Raw genomic sequence first — 7249 nt, 5'->3', positions numbered from 1 at the left:
CTGAAAGAGCAGCAATAGAGACGTCCAAGGTTCGTCAAGCCCTTGAATATTTGTACAAATCGTATATTAGTACTTTACCTACAGCGGGTGTTGAAGAAAGTAGAGATGAGGATATTTCTATACGTAGTAATCCAGATGTGCTAAATGAATACATATCATACTTGGAATGAGCATTAATGGGAGTTGATACTAAGGAATCAAAGCTAGAAATGTGTACCTCAATGAGTCAATTATAGTGCGATCCAAATTTGATGTGTTGGAATGGTTGAACATGACGGTTAGTGAATCAAAAAACCCTACATTATCTACGATGGCATGGGCCATATTATTAATACCAATTTTAACAGTAACATCAGAATCCACATTCAGCATGGGGAGCAGGGTTGTGAGTAAGTATCGAAGCTCACTTTGCCAAATACAGTTGAAGCGTTGATTTGTACGGAAGATTAGTTGCACCCGATATGGGGAGGAAATATGAATGATGATGAAGAAGAGGAGATTGAGATTCGTGATGAGTCTCTACTTGCAGATCAGTAATTATTTTCAGTTTTTCAATTCTTTTTGGTTGAAAGAATGATCTGTAATATTATTTCACTGCAAACATGAAAGTGTTGGAATGTGGTTTGGAAGACATTGAATCTTTGATATTTATTTACATATGCATGTTCATTTGCTTTTATTTTTGATACATTTATATTGTTTTATTTTGTTCCTATATCAAGTTCAAATTATTTATTAATATTCTAATTTTTTATTAAAAAAAAGAGTGTAGATATGTCGTCATCTGACCCATCGACAAACATTTGGGACTACGCTTCCCTAGTTGAATCACCACCAAGGTCTGGAAAAATAAAGATTAAGTGTGGTTTGTGTGGCGCAAAGTTTGTGAACAAGACTAATCGGTTTTGGTTACACTTGTCATATCGAGGTGGTGATGCAAAACTATGCCTCAATCCCCTAAGGATGTCCAAATTCTTTTTCAAGCCCTGTTAGATTCAAATAGAAAACCTTCCACTCCATCCAAACCTTCTGCTTCTGGATCTAGTACACAAATGGCATCCATAAAAGATGTAGAGGAGGAAGCCAGATTAAAAGCTTTGGAGGAAGAACAATTCCAACTCACCTTAAAATGCAGTATGGAAGAAGTTTGTAGACTTCAGCGATATTCAAGTCAAAGATAATATGATGTTGAAGTAGGATTGAGTACGACAAACAAGAAGAAGAAAAAGAGTAACAAATTCAAATTCCTGACCCGTCTCGGTGAATTTTATAAGGTATTAGGTACTACATACAATTCTTCACATAAAGAAAGTTTGAAAAATCTAGTTCAAAGTGTAAAAGAGTATGAAGGAAATATCTCTTCGCCTTCTGACTCAGAAGAAGTGAACCAATATGTATATGAAAAAATATATAGCAGTTCCGATGGATCAAATAACAATACAAAAAGGCACTCCTCTTATAGAGGTTATTAGTTGTAAATTGTCATTTTGAACAATGTAAATCTGTGATTATAAAAGTTTTTTAATCATAAATTATGCATTTTATATATTTTATTGCTTTATTCAACTTCGAATTCCAATTGACAATCGAATTGAAATTCAAATGAATCTCAATTTATAACTCGAACTCAGCTCAAAGCTCAAACTTGTAACTCGTTACTCGACTTGAAAACCCTGCTCAAATTTAGCTTAAATTCGGACTCGAACTTGAACTCGACTCGAAAACTTGGACTCGACTTGGCTCGATATCTGCTCGAACTCGGCTCGCACTAGGACAAGTAGAGCACGAGCAGGGCATCCATGCTCAATGCACGAGCTAAGCCGAGTACTAGTTGGGACTCGGGCGGTGCGAGTCAAGCATGAGCTGGGCAATACTCGGCTCAGCTCGACTCCTGTACAACTCTAATTGTCAGTGAACCCCACATGTCGCACCTTTCTGGGTTGTTATGAGCATGCTTAAGTTGTAATTAGAGGTTATGACTAGCACTATCTTAGTCTCTTTATGTGCCCATATGTCTCTCTATGAGTGAGCCTTTTGACTATAGGCTCACATAAGTAGGAGCCTGTGGGGCCCATTTGTAAGGCCTGTATCCTAGTCCGTACCATTCCTTAGACTTCCTCGATCCTCCCTATCAAATTCTGGCAAACCATGACCTATATAATCGGCATCTGCGCGTGACCCTAAGTCGCATCCTATATATCTGAGCCGACTCGACCCAAGACTTATACCCTAGCGACCCCGCCGTCACCGTAGTTCCAACGCCACGTCTCGCACGCCGATGCGATACTCAAGCCAAGAGTTGTGGGCCCACGCATATTTCAGAAAAATGTCGTGCATTTGTAAAACCCAAGAGAATTTCTACCAAACATCACACCAATCAATCACTAGTCAAGTACAACCCATCACTCACCCATACCTCTCTCTTCACCAAGTCAAATAAACCCATACCAAGCCATCCCCAAAGTTAACAACCCATCCCTCTCTCATTACATCTCCTCTCTCTCTCTCTCATTTTCTCCACCATTTTCTAAGCATCAAAGAGAGGGTGGACGTCCAAGCTTTCCAAGAGAGAAAGAGCCTAGTGTGTGGCCCACTTCCTACCCCTAAACTCCCATCTCCACCCTTCTATCCTCATCTTCCTCCATTAAAGCTGAAGCCAATGAGCTAAAGAAGTCATAGAACCAAGAGGATTAGCAAGTGGTGGGTGTTCATAGTACTAGATCGTGATTTCATTATAGGGCCCACACGATTTGGGATGCATCTTGTTGTATGTGTTGTATATGGCCCATCTAGGGGAGCTCATAGTGGCGGAGCTCTCTCTCTCTCTATCTCTCATTCCCATCTTGTGGCCCACCATGATGTATTTTCATATCCATGTCGTCCACCACGTTGACCACACTGCTGTCCAAGTGGGCCCACCTTGCCGACGCCCAGCAGGTGGTTGGATGGTCCAACGCTGCTGCAGCATCCAGCAGACTTGGATGATGAGGAAAACACAAATATCAACTTTACTAGAGGCTAGTGAGTCCCATACGTGTGGACCCACCCCCATGCATGTGTTTTATCTGGATTGTCCATACGGCCAGTAGCTGATAGTTGCATTGACGTCAGCGAATTTTGGGTCTGATCACGTGGTATGTGTTATACCATCCTCCATTGCAGCGTGTGGGACCCACCCTACACATGCTGCACGTGTGAGCAGGTGGGACCCACCTTGATATATATATTTTGTATCTATATCGTCCATCTGGATGATGCATGTGAAGACCACCTTGATGTATTTATTCTATCTGCACCGTCCATCTGTCCAGGACGGTGGGCCGGATCATGAGGTTGTGTTATATCCAAACCGTTTGTCCATTTAGGCGCATGGGACCCACCCCACACATGTGACACATGTGGGCAGGTGGGACCCCACCTTGATATATGTGATTTATGTCCTCACCGTCCAACTGGACGCCCAATGTAGGGCACACCATGATGTATGTGTTTCTCTAGCCATCCATCTATTTAAAGTTGTGGGCCCACCCCACACGTGTGACACTTCTGGGCAAGTGCGACCCACCTTGATTTATGTATTTTGTATCCACACCATCCATCTGGACGGTGTGCTGGGTGGGGCGCGCATGATGTATGTGTTTCACTCCTACTACGTGGTGCACACTGTGATGCATTTGTTTTTCACCCACGTCGTTCGTTTGCTGGATGGGTGGGGCCCACCTAGATGTATTTACCCTGTATCCGCACCGTCTAGAGTGCTAGACAGTATTGCATGTGGGCTGGCTGTGACATATGGGCTCATCCATGCCGTTCGTTTGCTGGATGGGTGGGGCCCACCTTTAATGTATATGTTTCATCCCTGCTGTCCACATGGGACACAGGTGATATATGTGCCTTATATCCTGACCGTCCATGTGGGATGTGGACCCCTCAATGATTATGTGTTGTATAATCCACACCATTCGGCCATGGACGGTGGGCCCACCTGTTGTGTAATCGCAGGGCCCACCATGTTGTAGTGTTTCATCTATGTCGTCCACTTATGCGGCCCACCTTGTGATGTGTTGTACATTCATACCGTCAATCCATGCGGCCCCCACGTGGTGTACGTATTTGATCTAAACAGCCCATGTGATGCAGCCCATTATGATGTATATGTGGCCCATGACTGTGGCCCAACGTGTTGTATATGAAGCCCATGTGATGCGGCCTATTGTGATGTATATGTGGCCCATGTGATGCGGCCCATGCGATGTATATGAGGCCCATGTGATGCAGCCCATTATGATATATGAGGCCCAGTGTGATGTATGTGAGGCCTATGTATGAGGCCTATGTGGTGAGACCCATTGTGATGTATATTGGGCTCTTGTGTGAGGCCCATTATGTTGCATATGAGGCCCTTATGTGAGGCCATGGGCCCCCCTATATGTTTAGCCCTATAAAGGCCACTCCTTGGGAGTAATGTTGGTTAAATGATGACATTGATGGGTAATGATGGTTAAATGTCCACATTGTGACCTTCCGTTAGGCCTCATTAGGTCTATTCTTGATATGAGTAAGTCGTCTAGGCCCATCCTTGACATGAGGAGAGTACATCATCATCATCATCATCATCATATAACATACTTATTATAGCTCCATGATCCATGCACATAGGCATCATATGTATGCTTGATATGAGGAGTGATTGGTCATAACACATGCCATTGGACAGATTATTATAGGACTCCATGAGAGACAGAGTTACCCCACATGAGCGCGCAGTATGCGCAGGTTTGATGCATGACTGGATGGTATGACTCATGCATCTCACTTTTGTGATATGACCATTGTATGCCCTAGTGACTTCAAGGTCGTGGCCTACACAGGCATGTCGTGGATGGCCAAATGGGACATCGAAAATGTTTGGTTCTAGCATACGAGCGCGATAGATGTCCCTGGGTGAAAATTCCTAAACTGTCGAGGCCAGGGGATGCCCCAACGTCTAGACCGAGTGGATATGTATGAGCACATGAGGGCCATATACCAGTAGGTCATGTCTCACACTATGTCATGGTCAGTTGGGATAGGGTGTGACCTTACCCACCTGAGTGAGGGGGCAATGTCTAGGTTTATTTTGACCAGCTGAGGAATCGATCCGCTATCGATGAGTCGGCTTGATATTGGCAGGGGGATAGTGAGGTCTCTTACACTTACCTAGTTGCACGCTCAGATAGGGGTGGTAAGCTAGCATAGAGTGTATTAGACCCTAGTGATGATCCCAGAGATGTACAGTACTGATATGTAGACTTATTGAGCAGGAGCTGCATACCAGCATTCTACTCATTCATTCATTCACTATCCACTCGGGCTAGTGGTGCGCAACTAATTGTTATGTGTACCTTCACAATGGCCAGGATTTCGGTTGGGGCACGCGACCAACCTAAAATCAAGAGTTTACAACATTGAGTCTAGCTATCCAAATTTAGGTATGGGACTAGTTTGGATAGAAGTCCCTTGTGATGGACCCCATAACCTGCGATACTATTGATTAGGTAACCTATCACAAATCTATGGGAAATAATCGAGATTTATTTAAAGTTGTTTCCTTTCTTAACTGGTGCCATACGTTGAGGAAAAGGTGCTTTAGGCATATAAGATGGCACATGAGTGGTTCCAGGAGACTCAGAGTGCTTTTGGACTTTGGATGCGTTAGTATGTCTCTCCGCTTCATTTTAGTCTTTCGATTTAGAATTTGATTCTTCCCTAGGCATCTCTACTTCATTCTCGATCTGTTTACCGGACCTAAGGGTAATGATTGATTTATCTTGCTCATGATATTGTTTTTGGTTTGAATTAGAGCCAATCTCATACTGTCCTTTTAGATTTACCACAGGTTGACTAGGGAACTTACCCTTCTCTCTCTCACTCAATGTGGCAGCAAGTTGACCCAACTGTACTTCTAGCTAGGCAATGGATTATGCATTTGCATGTAAGCTTTGCTGGTTAGCTTGTAAAGTTTGAAATTGAATTGAACTCTGCATAAAAAGATTGAGTGTATCCTCAAGAGATGATTTCCTAGATTGTAGAGGTACTTGTTGATACTGTGGAAACTACTAAGGTTGTTGACTGCCAACTTGGGGGAATGGTTGCATTGGAGGATTTCCAGATGGTCCTCCTTGTTGTGGTCATTTTGCCCAAGAAAAATTTGGATGTCTAGCCCACTCTGGGTTATAGGTGTCTGAGTAAGGATCATTCTCAGGTCTCCGAAAGGTGTTCATAGCATGCACTTGTTCAGAGAAAAATTCTAGAAATGCTGCATCAGATGGACAAGATTGCGTAGGATGGGTGGGGCTGGAACATATGGCACATGACTCGATTTGAGTTGTTTGTGGAGGTCCATTATTCAACATCAAGGCATCAACTTTCTTTGTCAGGCTATCAATCTTGGCATAAAGATCTGGCGTGACTCCTATCTCATATATACCACCTTTCTTCTGTGGTTAAGGACTTCTTTCACCTCTATTTGAATAGTCTCATTGCTAGGAGTTTTCACACAAGGTTTCAAAGAAATTTCACCCTTCTACATCACTTTTAGTCATGAATGACCCTCCACTGGTGGCATCAACCATGCGACGGTTTTGGGGTGTCAAACCGTCATAAAAGTATTGAACCTACTGCCACTTCTTAAAACCATGGTGTGGACACTTAAGAAGTAAGTCCTTCCATCTTTCCCAACATTCATGAAAGTGCTCACCCTCTTTTTGTGTGAAATTAATAATTTCTCTATGGAGAGCATTAGTTTTGTTAACAGGGAAGAACTTGTTTAAGAACTTCTTAGAGAGTTGGTCCCATGTAGTGATAGACCCAACTTCCAGAGAATTCAACCATGCTTTCGCTTTATCCTTCAAAGAAAAAGGAAAAAGGCACAAACGAATTGAATCATCTGAAAAATTTTGGAACCTAAAGGTAGAGCAAATGTCTAGGAATTCTTTCACATGATGGTATGGATCCTCCTTATCTAAACCATAAAAGGAGAGCAACAATTGTATGACCCCAAGTTTAAGTTCAAAGTGTGCTGCCGTGGTGGCGAGCAACACTATGCATGATGGCGCATTGAATTGGATAGGAGCTGAATAATCTCTAAGAGCTTTAGTTCCATTCTTGTCCGCCATTTCAAATAGGATGTTTCTAAATCTTCTATGAAAGGTTCTTTCTATTTCAGGATCAAAAGGTGTCAGTTCTATGTTCAGAGATCTACGTCCTA

The 7249-nt window shown here is 42.9% G+C and overlaps 1 non-coding gene across 1 annotated transcript; it reads left to right on the top strand.

Annotated features, from left to right (window-relative positions):
- The first annotated feature begins 6672 nt into the window (after positions 1-6672).
- LOC131244814 (small nucleolar RNA R71) lies at positions 6673-6779 on the top strand. Its single transcript, XR_009170587.1, has one exon. It is a non-coding gene; the product is annotated as a small nucleolar RNA R71 (small nucleolar RNA).
- Positions 6780-7249: the final 470 nt, after the last annotated feature.

Source organism: Magnolia sinica, chromosome 4 (genome assembly GCF_029962835.1).
Source record: "Magnolia sinica isolate HGM2019 chromosome 4, MsV1, whole genome shotgun sequence".
Taxonomy (NCBI): Eukaryota; Viridiplantae; Streptophyta; class Magnoliopsida; order Magnoliales; family Magnoliaceae; genus Magnolia; species Magnolia sinica.
This window is presented reverse-complemented; position numbering and strand designations above follow the sequence as displayed.